Source organism: Quercus suber, unplaced genomic scaffold (assembly GCF_002906115.3).
Source record: "Quercus suber isolate HL8 unplaced genomic scaffold, Cork oak 2.0 scaffold_367, whole genome shotgun sequence".
Taxonomy (NCBI): Eukaryota; Viridiplantae; Streptophyta; class Magnoliopsida; order Fagales; family Fagaceae; genus Quercus; species Quercus suber.
The window spans coordinates 448135-469987 of record NW_027069819.1 but is presented as its reverse complement, the minus strand read 5'-3'; the positions used below and the strand labels follow the sequence as shown (position 1 = coordinate 469987).

At 34.3% G+C, this 21853-nt stretch overlaps 1 pseudogene; it reads right to left on the bottom strand.

Moving 5' to 3' along the window:
• Positions 1–12429: 12429 nt before the first annotated feature.
• LOC112035705 (protein BPS1, chloroplastic-like) lies at positions 12430–21051 on the bottom strand (annotated as a pseudogene).
• Between the last annotated feature and the right edge of the window lie 802 nt (positions 21052–21853).

The following is a 21853-nucleotide window of genomic DNA, read 5'->3' as shown; positions in this document are numbered from 1 at the left end:
TTGATGTACTTAATATTTATTAGGAAATGTCTTTAGATAAGACCAATTTGTATAGGTTACCAAAGTAGGCATAGAGAAATTGTTTGAACCTTAGTTGTAACCCTATACTTGCTTTTTGTAACCTCTATTGCCTTATTCAAACCATAGTATAAATAAACATTATCTTCATACTCTTACTAGCTCAAACTTCCTGCTATAGATCATCTTATTAGACCAACAAAGCTCAAAGTGGCCATTAATGTGATTAGATGTTTACTAAATATGTTTTTATCATAATCTATATTTGGTCAAATTTGTCAAGTACCAATCCCTTCAGTTTGGTGTAGGTTTTTATTTCATAGGTAAAATCTCAACTTTTGTGGTTTCATAGGTAAAATCTCAACTTTTGTGGTGTATTTAACTAATCTAATTCAAACCAATACCTACAGTGTGTTTGGAAATTTGGAAATATATGAGAGTATAGACTAGAAGCATCTCTAACAATTTCTTAATTTTCTCACCCAAAATGAAGAGAGAAAAAAATCAATTTTCTATTTTAACGACCTTTATTTTTTTTTTTAAATATACTTTCCAAAATATATATATATATATATGTATTTTTTCTCTATTTCATTAACTTCAACCAGTATGAATAGTTGCAGTAAGTGGATGACTATAAAGCCTCAAAGTCTATATCCCCTTAAGTATTTGAGACATCTAAGTTTTAGATGGCAATCGACTTCGTCGAGTCCTTTCTTCAATTAGTTTCTAGAATCACCTAGTTGAGTCATCGATGGTAAGCCACCAATTTTCTTGGATTTGTGGATTATGCTCCAAATGTTTTTATGCCATTCANTATATGTATTTTTTCTCTATTTCATTAAAATTATATTGTTTACTTATTTAATTCTCTCTCTCTCTCTCTCTCTCTCTCTCTCTCTCTCAATATATATATATATATATATATTACCCACCTACCTTTTTTCTCAAAATTTATCCACTTGACCTATTAACCTACTTATTTTCCCCCAAAATCACCCAATCACACACAAAACCCAAATCTTAGAAATGCTAATAACGACCTAGCACATTATTTAGACCCCCAAATCAAATTTTACGGCTTAATCGCTTTTTAATCATAAAATAGCAATTACTCCAAACATAAGTGATTAACCAAATTTCATATTGCATGCATATGTAAACACAAACTAAAACATAAACAATGCAATATGAAAAAAGTGGAATAAAGAATGAAAATCACATGATAACATCAAGACATATTATTGAAGAGGAGACTAGAGCCCCCGGTGAAAAACCTCTTCGCCGACACCACACCATTTAAAAACTTCAACCAGTATGAATAGTTGCAGTAAGTGGATGACTATAAAAAGAGCTCACAATACTTTTTTTTTTTTTGGTAGAAAAGCTCACAACACTCTATTTTTAGTGACGGAGGTAAATGTTACAAATTTATTTCAAGGATATATCAATGATGAGACAAATGGAGAAGAGAGAAGTTAAGAGTTTTCTTTAAGGCCATGGTTCTCTCTCAACACAAGATGGGATGTGAAAAAACTCTGTCTATACTCTAAAAGACGAGCGCTTTGTATTTTTGTAACGTACTTGACATGCAGAATGTGTGAGTGTTTGTTTATATGAATAAGATGGCTCAATGTGCTAACAAACTGTCTAAAATTATGTCTTTATGCAAGTTGTGAGCTAGGTACAAGTTTGCTAGGTCATGAGTAGATCGAAATATGCACAAATAAAGGTTCCTCATTTTATATGCCACGTGTTCTTTTTCGCGAGCAGTGCATGTCGCAAGCTCATCTTCCAACAGCTTTGTCCAACATTAACCAGGCTTAACTACATTTTACCCTAAATACAATTTTGCCTATAACAATACATAAAAATGAGAGGATAAAATACAATTAATTTTGTTATGGACTTAAGCCAACAAAACATGAATTTAAAAAAATTAATTCCACGCATCAACACCAAAAAACCATATCACTTTACATCGAACACCACAAATTAACAAATTAAACACTTACAAATCATATCCCTTTACATCCAACACCACAAATCAACATATCAAAACACAACATCAAAAAACCACAAAATCAGATCATGCATCTCCTTTGTCACGTCATTGTACTCATTTGTCCACCACCTCATCGTAGTCCTTATACCTCCACTACCACATCGTGTTGTTGTCCTCATTCCTCCATTGTTGCATCACGTCATCATCCTTGTCCCCTTAGTTGTCCACCTCTACCAAGTAAAGAGAGAGTTTGGGTGAGAAATGGACAAATTAAATATTTAATTGTTTTGTTCAAATCGTTTAGTATAAAAATTTGTTTACAAAGCTACAATAGCTCTTCATGTGCATAATCATTGTAACTCTTCAAGGAAAATAAATCGGTTAGATGGATGTTGGAGTTGAGTTTTTACAAAGCTACAACGGCTCTATACAAGGGAAGCAATGGAGAAGGGACGGGAATAGTTTCCTCAATCCCTGCCTACAAAAAAAATCTATTGGTGTCTTAATCTAATGATAAAAAGTTATTATCAAGAGCAGACGCCATAAGTTGAAACTCTTTTTTAAAAAAGATGTTTTAAAAATTAAGCATGGTAAAGGGAAAAGATATATATCCTGTTATGTTTGATGTGTAGAATAAACATAATAGACACACTTTCCTAGTTTTCCCTAAAACATCTACAATTTTTGTTGATTTGAACCCTATTTCATTGGTCTTGTCTTGTGCATTAGATTTTACATATTTATATATATGTATAATATAAAACCGAATTGTTTAACATTTTGTTGACCACTTTTTATTGCATCACATGACTACAAAAATTAATGCCACATATACATTTAAAAATACTGAATAGTTGTGACTTCTAATTTTTGGCGAAAAACCTATTTTCGTCCTTACATTTTCACGTTATTCCCACTTTGGTCTCTATCTTTTATTTTCACAACTTTTAGTCCTTGTTTTGAAAAACGCGTTCCGTTTTAGTCCTTACTATTACTCATTTGACAGAAATGTCCTACGTGGCAAACGGTCCAACAGTAAATGCTGACGTGTCTATTAAAATAATATTAAAAAAATTATTTACATTTTTAAAATGCCGCCTCAACAATTTAATTTTTAAAAAAAAGCCACGTCAGATAAAAATAATATAAAATTTTCTAACCTAATTATTTTAAAAAAAAAAGAAAAAAGAAATTAGTTAAATTAATTTTTTTTCTTTTTTTTGGAAGAACATGATGAACTCAGATCTATGTGTTCTTCCAAAACCCAAAAAAAAAAAATGTATAAAATTTTCCTTCAATCAAAATAAACCCAAAATCAAAAATTCTCAAAGAACAAACTCAAATGACAAACAAAACCCAACCCCTAAATCAAACCATAAATTATCATTCCCAAAACTCAAACTAGGAATTACCTTACCAGAATTTTTTTTTAGAAGAAGAGAACCCAAAGTGAAAAGCGTGAATCACCCACAACAATTTACCAGAAAATTCATGAAGAACCCACAGTGAAAAACCATGAATAACCCACCCAAATCTCAGCCACCCATCACAACCCACAAACCCAACCACAGCCACTCACCGCAACCCATAAACCCAGCCACTAGCCACCCATTGCAACCCAAAACCTTAGCTACCACAACCCACAAACCCAGCTGCCCACCACGACCCACAAACCAGCCAAAAAACCAACATAGCTATTAAAAAAATCCTGACCAAGAATCGGTGGATAAGTTGACGACAATGGAGGTTGAGTTGTCGAGGAGTAGCGGCGACGCTGGAGACAAATCACGCCCACAAACCTGAGAGTGATGAGTGGCTCGATGGCTTTGGTGGTTTATGGGAAGAGAGAACCTGAGGATGAGAGAGAACCTGGTGGTTAGTGGTTTGGGTTTATTTTGATTGGAGGAGAATTTTAACAATATGAACAAGGAAAATGAAGAACACATAGATCTGAATTCTTTATGTTCTTCCAAAAAAAAGAAAAAAAATTAATTTAACTAATTTCTTTTATTTTTTTTTAAAATAATTAGGTTAGAAATTTTTATATTATTTTTATCTGATGTGGTTTTTTAAAAAAATTAAATTGTTGAGGTGGCATTTTTAAAAATGTAAATAATTTTTTTAATATTATTTTAATAGACACGTCAACATTTACTATTAGACCATTTGCCATGTAGGACATTTATGTCAAATGAGTAACGGTAAGGACTAAAACAGAACGTGCTTTTCAAAACAAGGACTAAAAGCGGTGAAAATAAAAGATAGGGACCAAAGTGGGAATAGCGTGAAATTGTAGGGACGAAAATGGGTTTTTCTCCTTAATTTTCCGATAGACACATTTTTAGTTAATAGGCACATTTTTTATTAATAGACACATTTTCCTTCAATAGACACTTTTTCATTTAATAGGCACATTTTCAGCTAATAAGCACATTTTCGGTTAATAGGCACCTTTTGGTATATCTAATATGAAGGGTAATGACATTTCAATATATTTTGGTAGGCACCATTTCATTCAATAGGCACATTTTTTATTAATAGACACCTTTTTCATTTAATAGACACCTTTTCATTAAATAGATCAGAGATCATTACACAGAACCATACCCTTGAACTCAACTCTAAAAACCCTCCAAGCTCTTTCAAAAAAATTCATACCCTAACTTTTTGATTCGTGTTATGTTTGTTTTTCTCTAAAAATGTGTTCTTTTAACGGCAAAGGGAAAGGTGGGTAACAGATCTCTAACGGAAGGGACTTCAGGTGGGTAAAGTGATAACGGAAGGGACCTCAGGTGGGTAAAGTGATAAGTTTTGAACCACGGGTAGGCAAAGTGAAAACGGGCCTAACCTCAGGTGGGTTTACTGTAATTATCCCTTATTTTAATAGACACGTCAACATTTACTATTGGACCATTTGCCATGTAGGACATTTATGTCAAATGAGTAACGGTAAGGACTAAAACAGAACGTGCTTTTCAAAACAAGGACTAAAAGCGGTAAAAATAAAAGATAGGGACCAAAGTGGGAATAGCGTGAAATTGTAGGGACGAAAATGGGTTTTTCTCCTTAATTTTCTGATAGACACATTTTTAATTAATAGGCACATTTTTTATTAATAGACACATTTTCCTTCAATAGACACTTTTTCATTTAATAGGCACATTTTCAGCTAATAAGCACATTTTCGGTTAATTGGCACCTTTTGGTATATCTAATATGAAGGGTAATGACATTTCAATATATTTTGGTAGGCACCATTTCATTCAATAGGCACATTTTTTATTAATAGACACCTTTTTCATTTAATAGACACCTTTTCATTAAATAGAAACGTTTTCAGCTAATACTCACCTTTTCGGTTAATAGGCATCTTTCGGTATATCTAATATGAAGAGTAATGACATTTCAATATACTCCTTTTGGTAGACACCATTTCATTCAATAGACATATTTTCGACCAATAGGCACATTTTCAGTCAATAAAAACATTTTGGTATATCCAATATGAATGGTTATGACATTTTAATAAACACTTTTTGGTAGGCACCTTTTCATTCAATATGCACATTTTCGGCCAATAGAAACATTTTTGGTAAATAGGCACGTTTTCATTCAATAGACACATTTTCGACCAATAAGCACTTTTTGGCATATAGATTACAACCTATTTTATATATACCTATATATACAACACAAACTAAACTGGAGACGCAACAGTCTTTTATTCCTTCCCACAAAAAACTGATAAATAAAACAATATTACTTTCTTCTGCCTAACCAATAAAATTTTATGTTATTTCTTTCATTATCATTTTTTTTGGGAAATTACATTTTGCCCACATGTGGTTTGCTCGAAAAACACTTTGCCTACTTGTGGTTTAAAAATTGGCATTTTACCTACTTGAAGTAAGTTCCATTTGTCTCCCGTTATCCACCTTTGTTAAAAATAGGGGTAAATTTGTATTTTTGCTACTCTTTTATATCTCTCTCCTCCCAAAACATAAAAAACTAAAAAAATCAAGAGAAAAAAAAAAATCTAAAAGATAGGTTTTATAAAATTTTAGACATGTATCATCTTCAATGTCCCCAATGGCATTGCCAAACCATTTCTCTATGGAAAAACTGATGAACATTAATGCAAGATGATATCTTTACATGGTAAAGCTACTCTTATCCAAATTGTTACCTTCTCTTGGCTCGATCCATTTGTTGCTGTTAGGTACCAAGAGTTTAAAGAGTGGGTATCTTCTGGCTAAGATTGTCAAAATCGGGATTCTGCGTAAGGTCGTGAGAGGTAGGTGGGATTATGAATCATAAGATCGGATCGTAAATTGTAAAATCCTACATTTCAAATTTAAAGCAAAAAACACATTGATAATGACTTTGTTGAATAATCATGTAAATTGTGAATTTATCCATAAAAAACAAAAATTTGCATCATATGTTAATACACTTATAATAACGAAACAAATATATTTAAGTTTTGACCCAATATATCTAAAAAGTTCAATAAATGTTTAATTAACAACCAAATACTAAAATATTTATCAACACATGTGGAAATATTTTCTAAGTCATAAGTTCTAAGTTTAAAATCCAAAATAAGTTATCAAATGAAAACTGGCTAACTAAAATATGAAATCCAAAAGTAAGATGAATATTAAAGTGAAGTGAACATTTAAATATTCTCATTCTAGGGTTCTTATAACCACCGTCATAATCATCGTCATCCATTTCATCATCTATGTATATATTGTATATTTGTATGCTAGAGTTGCAAAAGAGATCAAGATACAACTTCACACTTAACTATTCAAGTTATACTACACTTAGCAATAATTACAGAGCATGCCCAAAAAATTCAATCAATCAATAAATATACAAATACAAGCATACTAATAAATTATATATAAGAAAAACATTTTAGTAATATTAGAACACGAATTAGTATATTGATCAAACAAATTTAACAACATTATAGCTTAAAAGTAGCAAAGCAATATAACTAACGAAATTATGGCAAAAAATGGCAAAAAAACTCATCTTCGTGAACTTCAACAAATCTTCTCTATTAAAAAACTTATTACTTTGAAAAAAAAAAAAAAGAAAAAAAAATGGTTACCCTAACTGTAATATCACGAACCGTGTGTGATCGGGCCTCAAATGTATGATTGGCGAAGGGAATTTGCAGAGTACCAGTGTGAGGGGGTTCTATGTAGTAAGTTAGCCAACGTTTGAAATGATTAAGAAAAATAGCATCTCGAGTCTTGAAGACTCGATTTCTATATAGCAAAAACCGAGTCTTTAAGACTCGATTTGTTTCAGCAAAAACGTTTTTATACCCATAGATATTGAGTATTAAAACTCGATATTTGCTTAAAATTTGTGTAGAACTTGAGTCTTATAGACTCGAGTTTTGCTGAGAAAAATTTTAAACACACGTAGTCTAAAAAATTTTATAAATACAAATACACTCAGCCTCACTAACTCTCACCCAAAAACAGAGCTTCCTCACTAACTCTCACTCACCCATAACTTTCACATCACATTGCCTCTCACTCTCACTCACCACATTGTCTCTCTCACTGCTCTTCCCTCTCAACAAATTCATATCTCAGGTAAGGGTTTTTTGATTTGAATGTCATTATAGTTGGGTATTAGTTGTTGTTGGGTGTGGGTTAAAGAGTTTGACTATTTATTTTGTAAATAGTTAACATAACTTAGTTAAGATACCAATATTGTGAATTATAGAACTTTGTTTTGTTAGTGTTAATTTTTTGAATATTTATTTGCATGGTTTTTGTTATCAAAATTTTATTCATCATTTCTAGGCTCTTATTTTTATCATGATCTTACAAGTTTTTTGACTCTATTCATCGTTGTTTTAGGTACAAAATGGGTAGCGAATGAATTGTAATGAATGGGTATGTAATCATGCCCTTTGAATGGGTATGAAATGGGTATGTAATGAAATGAGTGACTTACTCCATTTGAATGAATTGTAATGAAATGGGTATGTAATTCTGTGAGAGACCGCACCCCTGACCCGTTTTATAGGAATGTTGGGCCAAACCCACGTGAATGGATGGAGTCATGTTATTGCCACTCAAAATGGTGGTTCGACTAGTTATATTTTCCCTTTTAGATTAAGAGTTTTACAATGGAGTCGCCACTTATTTAATTGTTGGAATAAATAAGAAAACCATAATTGAAAATTTCATTATTTTATTAATTTGAAATTGAATTTACATTAAACATAGGAAATTACATGGCTTTGGTTCTAGATACAATCTAAGATAAAGTAAATTACTTTGTTTCTTAGTTACAATCTAGAAATTGAAAATTACATGGATAAGCATTTGATCTACTAACCCTTGATCTAAGTTCGAAGATTATGTTACAAGGTAGGAAGGTGTTAGACATCCACCTTACCCGGTAAAAGCGGTCTTCTAGACTATGGTGGCCAACATTCATGTCACATCATCCAATATGTTGTCAATCAATTTGCATGTAGAATTTGAAGTGTGTGCATGTGATAAACCCTAATTCAATTTATTAAGCACTTCATTTGGATTGAAAAATAAATTCTAGTGAATGTGTGTGGATGGTGATATCCTGGATTTAAGAATTTTAAAAAAAAAATTATTAAACAAATATCTTTTTCATGTTTTTGATGTGGATTTAAGATCAAAACTAGTGTTTATGCATGAACATGTGATGAACAACCAAGAACATGCGAAGAACACATAAGAACATTTAAGAACATTCAAACATATTCAAGATAATTTAAATAATCACTATCATGCTTTAATCCTAAATTCTCATCATGGCAACACAATAAACAAATTAAGGAAAGGGATTATACCTTCATGCAAGATCCATATGGTGGAGGAGGAGACTCTTGATGAAGGTCCTAAGGGTGAAAAAAAAAAAGAGAGGAATTAGGAGAGAGAGAGTGAGTCTCAGTGAGATCAAGATATGACAATACTACTCTACTTCACTAGAACTCAAGAGAGGAGAAGATGAGGTTTTTCGTGTGCTTTGGAATGAAGGAGATGGAGAGTTTTTATAGTAGTGGTGGAGAGAATATGAATGAAAGACTATTTAATGAGGGTTGACAAGAATTATGAACATAGACCTCATTTTAGCCTTGGCAAAAATCTAGTGCATCAAATGGAGAGATTGATGGGAGTGGGGAGTAAGCCAAAATTCGGTTTTCTCGTAACTACTGCAACAGCTTATAGAGCTAATTTCGAAAAATCATATCTGACTCAATTCTGATCGGAATTATCTCGTTCTTGTACTCAAATTGAAGTTCCGGATGTCTAGTTTCTGAAAAAATTAACCTCATTCATAGATTCAAAATATTCTGAGAGATATAGATGAAATGGTGAGCAAATGTCATTTGTTAGAAAATTGTTTCAGCACAATTAATATTAATAGGTCCCAAATTAGTTCCTAATTAACATTAAATGGCTTCAATCACTCTCATTTCAGACTTAATTAGTTCCAAATTTACTCTAATTAAAAGATAATTGCAAAAATTACTCATTGAATAATTAATATTTAATTATATAATTAATTAGATGTATGCAACCCCACCATAAAATGTAGTCCTAACCAATCAAATTATGACACATCATTGATCATCAATTGATTATACTTATAACTAATTGAAATCAATTGTTCATAATCACATATAGTCGGACTCAATTTGTGATAGTGCATCTCAGCCATTAAAACTTGATTTGATGATAATTTTCAATCTGGTGGTCTGATTAGAGTTTATGACCAGTCGATTTGATCGTTACAATATCAAGATCATTTTGGTGAAATGAGATTAAAGATCTAATGACCAGAATCAAGATGTATATTTTCAAGGGAAAAATACCATTTTACCCTCCATGCGAGATTAAATACGGGTTGCAAAATGGGGTGTCAACAAATTCATGTCCTTTGAATGTATAACAAAATAGTGTTTTTTTTTTTTTTTTTTTTTTTTTTTTTCAAATTCATGTCCTTTGAATGTATAACAAAATAGTGTTTTTTTTTTTTTTTTTTTTTTTGTATTGGGTACGAAATGAGTGGTCTTAGCATGACGGAAAAATGATTTGGGTATGAAATGTGTAACAAATGTGTAATGAAATTCATACCCTTTGAATGAATTAGAATTTGTACTTTGTGTAATTTGATTAGATAAAATGTTTTTTAACTAACATAGTAACTTGACTCTAACAAGTTCACAATGCCTAAAATTGATATAATCCTATACAACAGTAGTTCGCTTAAGAATGCGAATGCAAATGCAAACAAGGAATTGTCATTTGAAAGACCAGGTATAAAGTTATATTATACCCAAATTAATCGTAAGTTGAAAACCCTTGATGAATTGAAGATGATAGTTATGGAAGAATTGTGTGCGAATCCTGCTGTACACAACATACAAATTACTTATCGTGTGCCACATGAAGTCCTGTAGAACCGGATTAATTACAAGTATATGGCGATAAAAATAGACAAACATGTAAAGATCGTGTTTAACAAGTTGGAAAGAATACTTGAAGTAAGTAGTATTGAGTTGTACATACAGTTGGAGCTGCGTGCAGATGATGAAATCCAACAAACAGCCACAAGTTTACAAATTTTCAGATGCTCAATATGAGTATTTTACACATGTAGAGGATGATGATGTGCATGCCGATGATGATGAAGATGATGACAACTATGTTGATGAGACTACTGCCATTAACAACGAAGATTTTGTTGATAGAGATGAGTTTGAAGATCAGATTGAACAAGAGACTTTAGGGACATTGATTACGATGAGACATGTGCTGGTATAAAAAACTACCAAATTTTCTGACTTGGAATCTTCAAAACAAAATCAACAAACAGTGACAATAGATGAAATATGGTCCCAAGAATTCTATAATTGTTTGTGACACAACAAATGCTTGCTAAGAAATGTGCATCAGGTAGCCAAGTAGAAATATATCATGATGGTTAGGCTTGGAAACATTTCCAATTATTTGTTGAACAATAAGTACTTTTATAAATATAGGATGCCATATAAATAATTGAGCAAAAATTCAATGCCAATTATAATGTAGTCTATGACCATAAATGCATCTGTTGGGTAGTTACAATGTAAAACCCAAAGAGTTTCCCTTTAGCATGTGAAAACATATTGCATATTTAGTTAAGTAGACAAAATAACACTCATTGAAACAATGAAACTTCAAATGACCAATTGAAACTTCAAACAATCACCATATTCACTGTTAAGCAGGAAATGTAAAGAGGATATAGATATTGTTTAGACCTTTAAAGAAAATATGTGAACAGCAATGAAAGCTACAAATGGCAACCATAGGAATGCTTAAAACCTGAAAAAAATTTAGATGTGATGTTCTAACACATGCTGGAGGTAGCTTGAATAGTGACAGTCGAATAATTTTCAAAAATGAACTCTACACATACAGGGAAAATTACAAAATTATGTGCAGGATCCATTAGATCACACAATCAAAGGCTAACAAAACTTGGGTATACAATTTAAGAACTAAGGAATGGAACAAACAAACTTAGTTGACCTAAGTTCTAATCTATATGATGCACTAAACCAGCTACCCCCTAATTCTGTAGCCCTTATCAAAATAGTGTTGCCATACTTTCTGTATAAAAAAGGTAAAAAAAACACCTAGATTATTACACGAAGTTTTAAATGGAAGGGAATGTGTAGATTAGGATTCATCCAATTCATTACCAGTGTTAGTTTCACCTATATTTGCATATAATGCAAACACATTTATAAATAGAAGGAATAAGTAATAACTTGATTAAGGTAGAAATAGGTATCATAGGTCGATATCAGCTAGGAGCATAGAATCAAACTCTAGAACAAGATTCTATATTTAAACAACACTAAAAATTAGAGAAAACACAGTTTACCTTGATAGTAAAGCATGGTTGTATGCAACACAAATTTCTTCACTAAGTACCCGTTTGGATTCAAATTAATTTGGTGTTTACGTTTTGCATTTACGTCTAACGTTGGGACCCACGCACTCGCTGAAGTTGAGGAAATGCAAGTTTTCTCTCTACACACCGTTTCATTTAATCCAAACGCGTGTTGCTACACTGTTCATGGACACCGTTTCATTTAAGTTCTCTACGCACCATTTCATTCTAAGAGCTGAAACAATAATCTCATTAAACGCACAAGCCTCTTACGTGTATTGTTCATGGCTTTGGAGTGTGCTGAGGAAAACGATGCGCTCAACTCTGATAAAAATCTTGCGTGTTCTGTTCATCGCACAAGAAGCTTGGAGAATCATCTGATCAAAATGGTGCGTAGCTCTCAATAGCTATTTCTATTCTCTTCACCTTTCTGCTTTTTCTCTCAACTACCGTGACAGAATGCCTTCAATCCCCTTCAATTCTCTGTCTGAATCCTCTTCAATGTCTTGCACCTACCCACTAACCACAAAGCTATCAAAACAGAGCACACCAGTTGATGAAAGCAAACCCATTACGCAAAACTCTTAGAAAAGATCCCCTCTGTTCAACAAACGCTCGAGCTCATATTCTCTCCGCTTGGGACATCGTTGCCGCCACTATGGGTCTCTGCATTCACGGGTAAGTTGTGTCTAACTTCTCATGCTCTATGATCTGTGCTTTTCCATGAGACTTCATCAATTTGTGGTTTTTTGTGTTCAACATTTGTGTGCAAGTATATGTGTTCAACGTCTGTGTGTGGTTCTCTGTTGTGTTTTCTATGACACTAGTATGTGGGTTTCTTGATCCTTTGTATAATACCATTGTTTCTCTTACTACCTCTGTTGTATTTGGATATATGTGAGTTTACTTTGCATTTTTCATGTGGGCATGCCTAATTGATTATGATTGCACCCGAACTGTTTGTTGAAATGCTTCAATGAGTATAGAAGGAAGTTGTAGCAAAAATGGTTAAGCAGAAGAAATCGATGGATGGTGGTAGTAATGATGAAAGAGCTGACTGGAAAGACCCTAAGGAACTAGAAGCTTTTTGTCGATTCTGTGCTGTTCAAGTCATGGAGGGCCAGAGGAAGTCCACCGAATTTTTGTCCAAAATTGGGGTTAATGAAGTGATTCAGTAGTTGAGTGAGATGGGAAAAGTGGTGACTTGGCTGCAGATTAAAAACAAATGGAATCATCTAAGAAAAAGGTGGAAGAATTATAACAAGTGTTTGGACAATGAAATTGGGTTGGGTTATGATGCTGGAATTGGGATGTTTGACGCACCTGATGAGTGGTGGAATTGAAAGATTGCGGTTAGTTCTGATCAATACATAATTGTGAAAAACTTTACTGTCTAAAACTATATTCTTGTGTTCTAACTACTGGTTGTCCACGTGTAGGCATGTCCCGATGCAAAACCTTTAAAACGCATGGTTTGTTGAATCGTGAGCTCCTGAACATCATGTTTGGAGGCACGGTTGCAACGGAAAAAAATGCATTCTACACGAGTGGTCCAATACCAACGGAAACCACTGAAGGGTCTGGGGACTTCGCTGATAGCATAGAATTTGTTGACCCCCAATATGAACCCGTTGTGAATGTTGACGCAATGGAGGTTGAAGGTCCATCATCGTTGAAGGCAGGACTGGGGGAAAGGCTTGGCAACCAATGTCCACATCTTCAAGCCAATTTGCAAGAAACCAAAAAAAAAAAAAAAAAAAAAAGCATTTAGCTGCTCAAGAGATGTCTGGCTCTTTGAAGAGCATCTTAAATGTTATTATTGAAAGATCTAGTCTAAGTGCCTGTACACCATCTGCTTCCACAGCAACTGCTCAGGTTAAAGCAATTCTGGACATGGTGTTGAGTCTTCCCAAGGTGTACTCAGGTCATTACCTTCATATGTTTAGCACCATCTACTTCATGGAAAAAGAGTCGAGTAGGCACATGTTTGCAGCACTTTCCGATGACAAGGACGTCCAGCTGAAGTGACTAGAAAAAGAGTACCAAAGGCACCTTGATTATTATTTTTAGTGAAGGAACAATAGATTGTCTTGATAAGGTTGTGTAGGCTTGGTGTAGTAATTGAACTTTCAGTGTTGTACCTGTTGCACTATTATTATTATTATTTTTTTATTAGTAGAAACTAATGCTTGTTATGAGTGTGTATGTAAGACAATGCTTATCATTCTTATGTGTTTGAGCTATATTTATATATGTTTGTCCAATTCTTCTTTTATCTGACTTTTTTATTTTTATTTTTGATGGTTGTGGACTGTTATTTGTGGTAAAATTTGACGATGGTTGTTTATGATTGGAAAAAAGAAGTGATGGGATATAATTCTTGAAGCATGTTCTTCTATGCCCCAGCTTTTGGGAATTTCTATATCACCTGTTTCTTTAATTACTTTGACATTAATAATAGGTGTTAGTTTCTGTCTATGTTGCTCCCCACCCCTGCATTTCTTATTTTTTAAAAGCTCAAACATTAGATTCCTTCCTTTTTAAAGGGATTTGATTGTTTTTTCCTTGCTTTGCGGCCAATGGTGTTTTCTACCAAGTATTGTGTTATGAAAAAAAAAAAAAAAAAAGAACTCACATGCTTCTTTGTGTGCCTGCATATCTTTTTTCATAATTGGTGATCTAGCTATATAATATAGTCATAGACTAAGGCTTTCAAAGCTAAAACTAAAGAAAATCATGAATGAGTTTTTTGACAATAGGCCCAGCATCTTCAAGATCATCTTTGAAGGCCATACCACTGAAAGCATGGTGATTATGTATCCCTGTGTTCTTGAATTTATAATTTCTCTATTGTTTCTTTTTCTTCTTCCCCATATCTATTATTTTTTGGACAACTGTTATTTAGAAGTAAATAACTAAATATATCTCAATCTGGATACCAAGAAATGTTGTATGATTCAAAAGGTTGTACTTGCATTTGTAACTCCAAATTTTTGAGTGTTCAAGTTTTCATTTTGAAGTAGAATGTTTAGTTTAATTTTAGTGGTTTTCATTTTGAAGTTGAATGTATTGGTTCAATTTTAGTTGAAAATATGGTACTTCAATTGTGATTCTATTATGTTTTCTAATCTTTTAGGTATAAAAAGGGTTTAAGAGCATGTGAATAGAACATCCCTTACATAATAACTTAATTCTTAGCCTGCAGGACTCTTAACTCATTTTGCTATCTGCTATGGCTGTTATCATTTGAATTGAAATTTAGGCTTGATTTGCACAATATTCAAATATGTAGTCAATTTATGTTAGAGAGAAAAAAATCCTTAAAAATGTTATGCACTTATTTCTTACCATATTCACAATCATATTGCCCATACTGCCATGTTTTAGGCTATTCATTCCACAGAAGCTTAAATTTTATCTTCATTTCTTTCATAACTTGCAACGAATCCCACCAAAGTTTGTGAAGCTTTTACCAATAGAGTTGCCTGATCAAGCAATTCTCAAGGGTCCCTCTGGTGAAAAGTGGCATGTTAAACTATGCAAGACTGATCAAGCAATTCTAGGTATGCATTCACAAATAGTGCTTTGATACAAACACAAAGGCATATACAGTAACACACATGTAGATACAGATACTGAAAAATATTAAATTAAGATGTTAGTACACAAGAATAAACCTGGAATAGTTGAAGGCCATTTTTTTGAATGCACGCACACTTTGGTAATAAAACCTTAAATTTTCATCCATGTTTTACATGTGGCAGGTCAACAGTGCAATTCGATTTAAACAAATCAATCAAAGATTTGTAAAGTGGCGGATTCTTTTACCTCTGACTTTCCTTACTTCAAGTGTTGCATGAATAAAAGCAGTGCAGTAGAGTTCCTCCAAGTAAATATTCCTTTCTCTTAAACATTATCTGCTTTGTTTACCAGTTGGCATAGTTTATGAGTCCAGTGACTAATTGTGCAAATATAAATCTTAATGGTCTTACACTGGAAAGTGTCATATCAGCAAGTGTCTGACATGATTACCACTTATGCCCCATATTCAAAACTCAATTGTTTAATTCAATTGCAGGATTCCTACATTGCAGATACTTTTCCAAGTGCAAGCTTTGAGGGAAACAATGGTCTTTGTCATGCGGAGTACTGTACCTTTTAGTTTGAACAGCTCCTATTCATTCTCCCAGGGAGAAAAAGAGAATAATTATTGGTCTACCATTTGAAATTTGAGCTACAACAGGTTTTGTTCTTACTGTAATATACTGCTTCATGTCCGGATTGTCATTCCCATAGCAGAACAAGCAGACAGAACATAAAAATTGAAATTGGAAGATAACTGTATTTCAAAGAATACAATAATATGTATTACCTCTTATTTGATAGCGTGCTAGATTTCCTTAAATTCATATGAGAATTTGATTGGTGCAGTTATGTTAATTTAATTTAAATATTCTGTTTAGTATCAAACAAATTATTACATGTACTCTTGAATATGAAGGTTCTGACAAGTGTAGGTTGGATAAGATGTACACAATTTTCCCTATTAATGGGTCTTGGTCTTGCAGAAGTAAGAGAGAGAGTTTTGTAGGGAGTGTTTTAGAAAGTGGGGCTGTTAATACTCAATACTCAATGGGATTAATGGCAAATAATAGCAATGAATATTTGATTAAGATGTGTAACTTAGTTGAAAATTGGATAAACACCTATTTCTTTATGTTGCTAAATTTTTCTCTCTTTTTTAGTCATCGAATTTAAGCTAAGACATTACTTTGAAATTTTTACATAAAACTGTAATCTCTCTCTATTTTTTATTTTACTTTAATCTTTGGTATACAGATTTCAAGGCTCTGAATTTTAAGTTCGATATCTTTTAGATCATTATTCAATAGCTGTAAAGCAATCTCAAGGTATACAAAAGGATGGATTTGCTAAACGACTCATTTGATTCCTAGCACCAGTGAGTTTCTATACTTTCCCCTCTAGTTGTGAACCTACAATTTTGAGAAATCTTGGACGAAATCGTGAAAGCATATGCTTAGGATTGTTAATTTATTGGTACGACCATAGTTTGAGCCTAGTACTAATAAAGGTTCAATAAAATTTAACAACTTGTTTTTAGCCTACATATTATAGTATCACATGAATAAATGTACATGCAATTAAAGTCGGTAACATATGCAGGGATGCAGACTTCGACCTGAGCAACGATATTGTACTCGCAACATATCTAGCCAGGTGTGCATGTCTAGCTTACGTGGAGACCTATATGACCAAAGTACCATTGCATACGAATATATAAACAGGCTTAGAATGGGTACAGTATTTATTAACTGGAAATGAGAAGAAATGTTGAAGAAATTTTAGAATGTCAAGCTATGTGTTTGGACAATTGTGTAATACATTGCACCAGTATAGATATTATGGTACCAGAAGAGTTTGCGTGGAAGAGTCTCTGGCAATGAAATTGATGGTACTTAGTCATGCTGAGGGTAACAGAATGGTACAGGAAAGATTTCAGCACTCGGGTGAGACAGTGCATCGACACATGGACATGGTAGTTACATTGTTAGCCACTGTTATGGCACCAGACATTATCCAGCTTGCTAATCGTACATTTCGAGATGTGCCAGAACATATTCAGTATTCAGATCGCTATTGGCCACATTTCAAGGTACTTTGTGAATTTGGTATCTTAACTTGATTTTATTCAAATTATCTTTATGGTCGTACCACGTATTTCATTTCACATGGTATTTTTGTGGCAATGGTTAGGGTTGCATTGGTGCGATTGATGGGGTCCACGTCCCCATGGTCGTACCAGTTGATGAGCAGCTCTCGTACTATGGCAAGAAGGGGACCACCACAACAAATTGCATGTGCGCATGTGACTTTGACATGAAGTTCACATTCACATGTGTTGGATGGGAAGGGTCAGCGCATGACACGAGGATTTTTTTAAGCTGCCTTAATAATAAGAGTTACAACTTCCCAAAAGCTCCAGCTAGTTTGTAAGTATGCAGTTTAATTACAGTATTAAAGTATGTATTAATGTAGTGAAAATGCTAATGTAATAAACGTGTTCATTTGTAGGAAAGTATTATCTGGTTGATTCAGGATACCTTATGAGGAAAGGGTTCCTTGCACCATATAAGGGGGAGAGGTACCACATTGGAGAATTTTGGCCTTCTGAAGTGCTGCATCGTCCAGAGGAGAGATTTAATTATCTCCATTCATCACTCTGTTTGGTCATAGAACGAACTTTTGGGGTTTGGAAAAATAAATGGAAAATTTTGAGAAATATGCCACCCTTTCATATACGCACTTAAAACTTGATCATTGTTGCTACAATGGTTCTTCACAATTTCGTTGCACATGAGATAAACAATGACGTTGAATGTTCCAGATCTACAAGGGGCACATTTGGACGTAGTGAGAGAGGTCATTACGATGCCGTGGCAGAAGCAATCTCAATCTTGGACGAACTTGAGATGGAACAGGTTCTTATTGATATCACAGCATCGATATGTGCGGACGATAACTGATTTTTGTGGGGACCATAATTGATGGTTCACAAACTTCAATAATGTAAATGCATTTGTTGTTGTATTGTTGGTAAGCAGAACTGAGGGCTCACAAAACTTGATACATCTCACATTAACTCGTGGATTTGTTCTGTTGTGAAGCATAAGGTTCAAGTGTTAAATCTGTATCTTAGAAACTTTCAGGACACTTGATAGGCATATCCAAATTCACACAAAAGAGTGTTTTGTTGTTGGCATAGAGTGTTTATTTTCACAAGTAGAATTAAGGCCAATTATCACTTTCATACTAGACTGCTCTTAAGAAAATTTATGATACTTTAGTGTTAAAAGATTTATTGAACCCTCACAATAGATTTCCAATGACTTGTAAAATAAATTTGCATAATAAAGGCAAAAACAAATAGTTTTTCTTCAAATAGATTGTAAAATAATCCAAATATTCATAAATGTGATTTATTTAAGTGTCTGGAAATGGAGAAAGTGGATCCAGAAGACTGAGACTGTGCAGAAACAGGAGCCATGGGTTGGACACTCTCAGTGTTAGCAACTGTAGCAGCAGAAGTGAAAACAACTGATTTGTTGCGCTGATAGCAAGTCTCAATATTATGGCCAAAATGTTTGCAAAAATTGCAAAAACGTTTGCTGGAATGTCGGCTATGATTATTGCAACAAGAAGAAGACCTGTCCTTATTCTTCATTTAGAAGCAAAATTTGCAAAAACGGACTGCAAAAATGAAATCTACGCGAAAAACTGGGCAAGGAGCACCTGGACTGTAAAAAGTCAACTCTGAAAAGTCAACGGTCAAAGTCAACAGTCAACGGTCAACGGTCAACGCACGTCAGCTCACTGAGATGACGTCAGCAGGTGACGTAAGCAGCTGACGTTTGCTGATGTAAGCGGCTGATTGTGATGACGTAAGCAATGACGTCACCTAGGGCTGACGTCAGCAGATGCAGATCTGGCTCGTGGAAGCGCGTGTCGGCGCGTGACGGAGCGTGACGGCGCGTGACGGCGCGTGGAGCGCGTGATCTGATGCGCAGATTCTTTGGGCGGCGCGTGAGGGCGCGTGGAGCTTCCGATGGTGGTCAGGTTTTCACTAAAAGGTAGATCGGTGGTGGACGATCTCAGTGATGTCTGCAAAAACACAATCGGAGCTAGATACACGGCGGAGACGGTGGTTGCAGTGGTCTGTGTGGTGCGGGACTCCTCATCGACGACGGCTGCAGTTCCGGAACCTGAGGCAACGGCTGAGAGACGTCGTAGGTTCAACGGTGAGTGGCTGCAGTGGCTGTTGTGACGGCGGAAGCGATAAGGGTGGAGTAACACCAAGAGAGACAAGACTGCTAAAAAAAAAAGGTCAGAGCAGTGGCTCTGATACCATGTTAGAAATACTGAATGATTGTATTGTATTTCTTGCTGAAAGAATGTACATAGATGCCTTTATATATGAGGCATATGTGTGCAGTACAAGTAAGTATGTGTGCTATACAAGTAACCTAACTAGGCCCAAAGCCCACAACACTATACATGTTAACAATATCAAATACAAAAGAATCTACATCAAACCCCAAACAAATTTGAGCTACCCCCAATAATTAAGATTGTACTCTTTCTACTACTTTGCGACCTAGCTTGGGTCAGAGACAGTACCACTCTCTCTAACATTACAGAGAAAAGCATCACGCCCAGTTAAAATTACATGAAAAAAGCCATCATATTGGTTTGTAAGAAGATCTAGTCCCTATGAAAGTCCTTCTACTCTCCTTGCCAAATCTGAAACGGAATTTTGGAATGCTTCCACTTCAATAGGGTCCACACCATCTTAGATCATGGGATACAATTTCTTTACACTTGTATCAATTGCTTCAAGCTCTTTTGAAAGTGTAAATCTTCCAGTTGAATATTAATTTCTAATTTCGCTATTAATGCTAGTTTGCAAACCGGTCAAAGCTTGAGCCCACGTATATTTGTCATCAACATTCAAATCAAAGAACTTTCTTGCAGAACCAGAGAAGGCTGAAGCAAAGACACTACTAATAAATAACGTCTCCACCTTAACCCCATACATAACACGCATTAAAACCTTCCATTTGGCTGAGTTCTTAACCTTGGGAAGATCCAGTGATTCCACAAGCTTGTTCAAAATGGGTGGAACAGTTTTCAACTCTAGGGTTCTTTGAACTAATATGCTATCTCCATGCATCAAGTGAAGATTGAGCCTTGATAAACTGCTTTAAAGAGCTGGAATCCAAATTGTATAGCACACACTGAAGCAAGAGATGACCCTGGTTTACTCTTGAGATTTCAGAGCTAAAAGCATTGCATATATCGAGCAAATTCACATTGATGTCCAAGAAAGTTAAAACGGGCAGGGACGACATTAGAAAAACCATCAGGAAAACCATAAGACAAAACACCAATTTCCTGCACCTATTTGAACACCTGATTAACTAATTTATGCACATGGGCTAAGTAACTAACTGATTGCAAGCTTTGCTTATCTCAATAAAATTTAGGCCTATACACTTCAATCAGTAACAGCCCAATAAATGTGTGCAAGTATACCTAGTACTCAATCTTAACAACAACTAACATTGTTGGATGGGCTTTGATAAGACTGCATAACCAACAACATAGCCATAGATACAACAGTAAGCATAGGTATGCGCAAAGGTGACAAACAGCATCAACTAGGCTATGCAGTAAGCAGCTTAGACAAACATTAAGGTTGTTTACATAGGAATGAAGGCTCAAGGCAGCAACAATACCGACGCAGACAGGCACTAGGGTCTAACATAAGCCCTTTGGAATACTAGCACCAATTATCAGCTCAATGCCAGGCACATCAACATTAGTGTAGCAGCAAGCAACTGAATATATTAGAATCAGCACAGCAGCAATGCTAAACTTGACAGTAAGCTAAACTAAGCTAAGGTCATAGTAGATACAGCCTACGGACAACAGCGGATTAGGAGACCACAGTAGGTTCCTAGCAAACTACTTATCAAATAACTAGTAAATTAAAAATAGATGCTTTAAATACTAGGTCACTTATTAGTTTTTCACATACCAGCAACAATTATTGGGTAGTAACAAAACTACACAAAGCACATAATAACATAAGCTTAGTAGACCAAATGCTTGGAAAAGGATGAAAATTATATTGTCACCTAAAAATCTTAGTTTTAGACTTTTAGTCAATTTTTTTAATAAGTAATGTTGAATGTGCTCCTGCATCTGAACATCTTAAACACATTCAATTGTAACATATAGAAAGCTACAGGATGTATCATTTTTGTCAAAAGAAACAGAGAGATTCAAAGA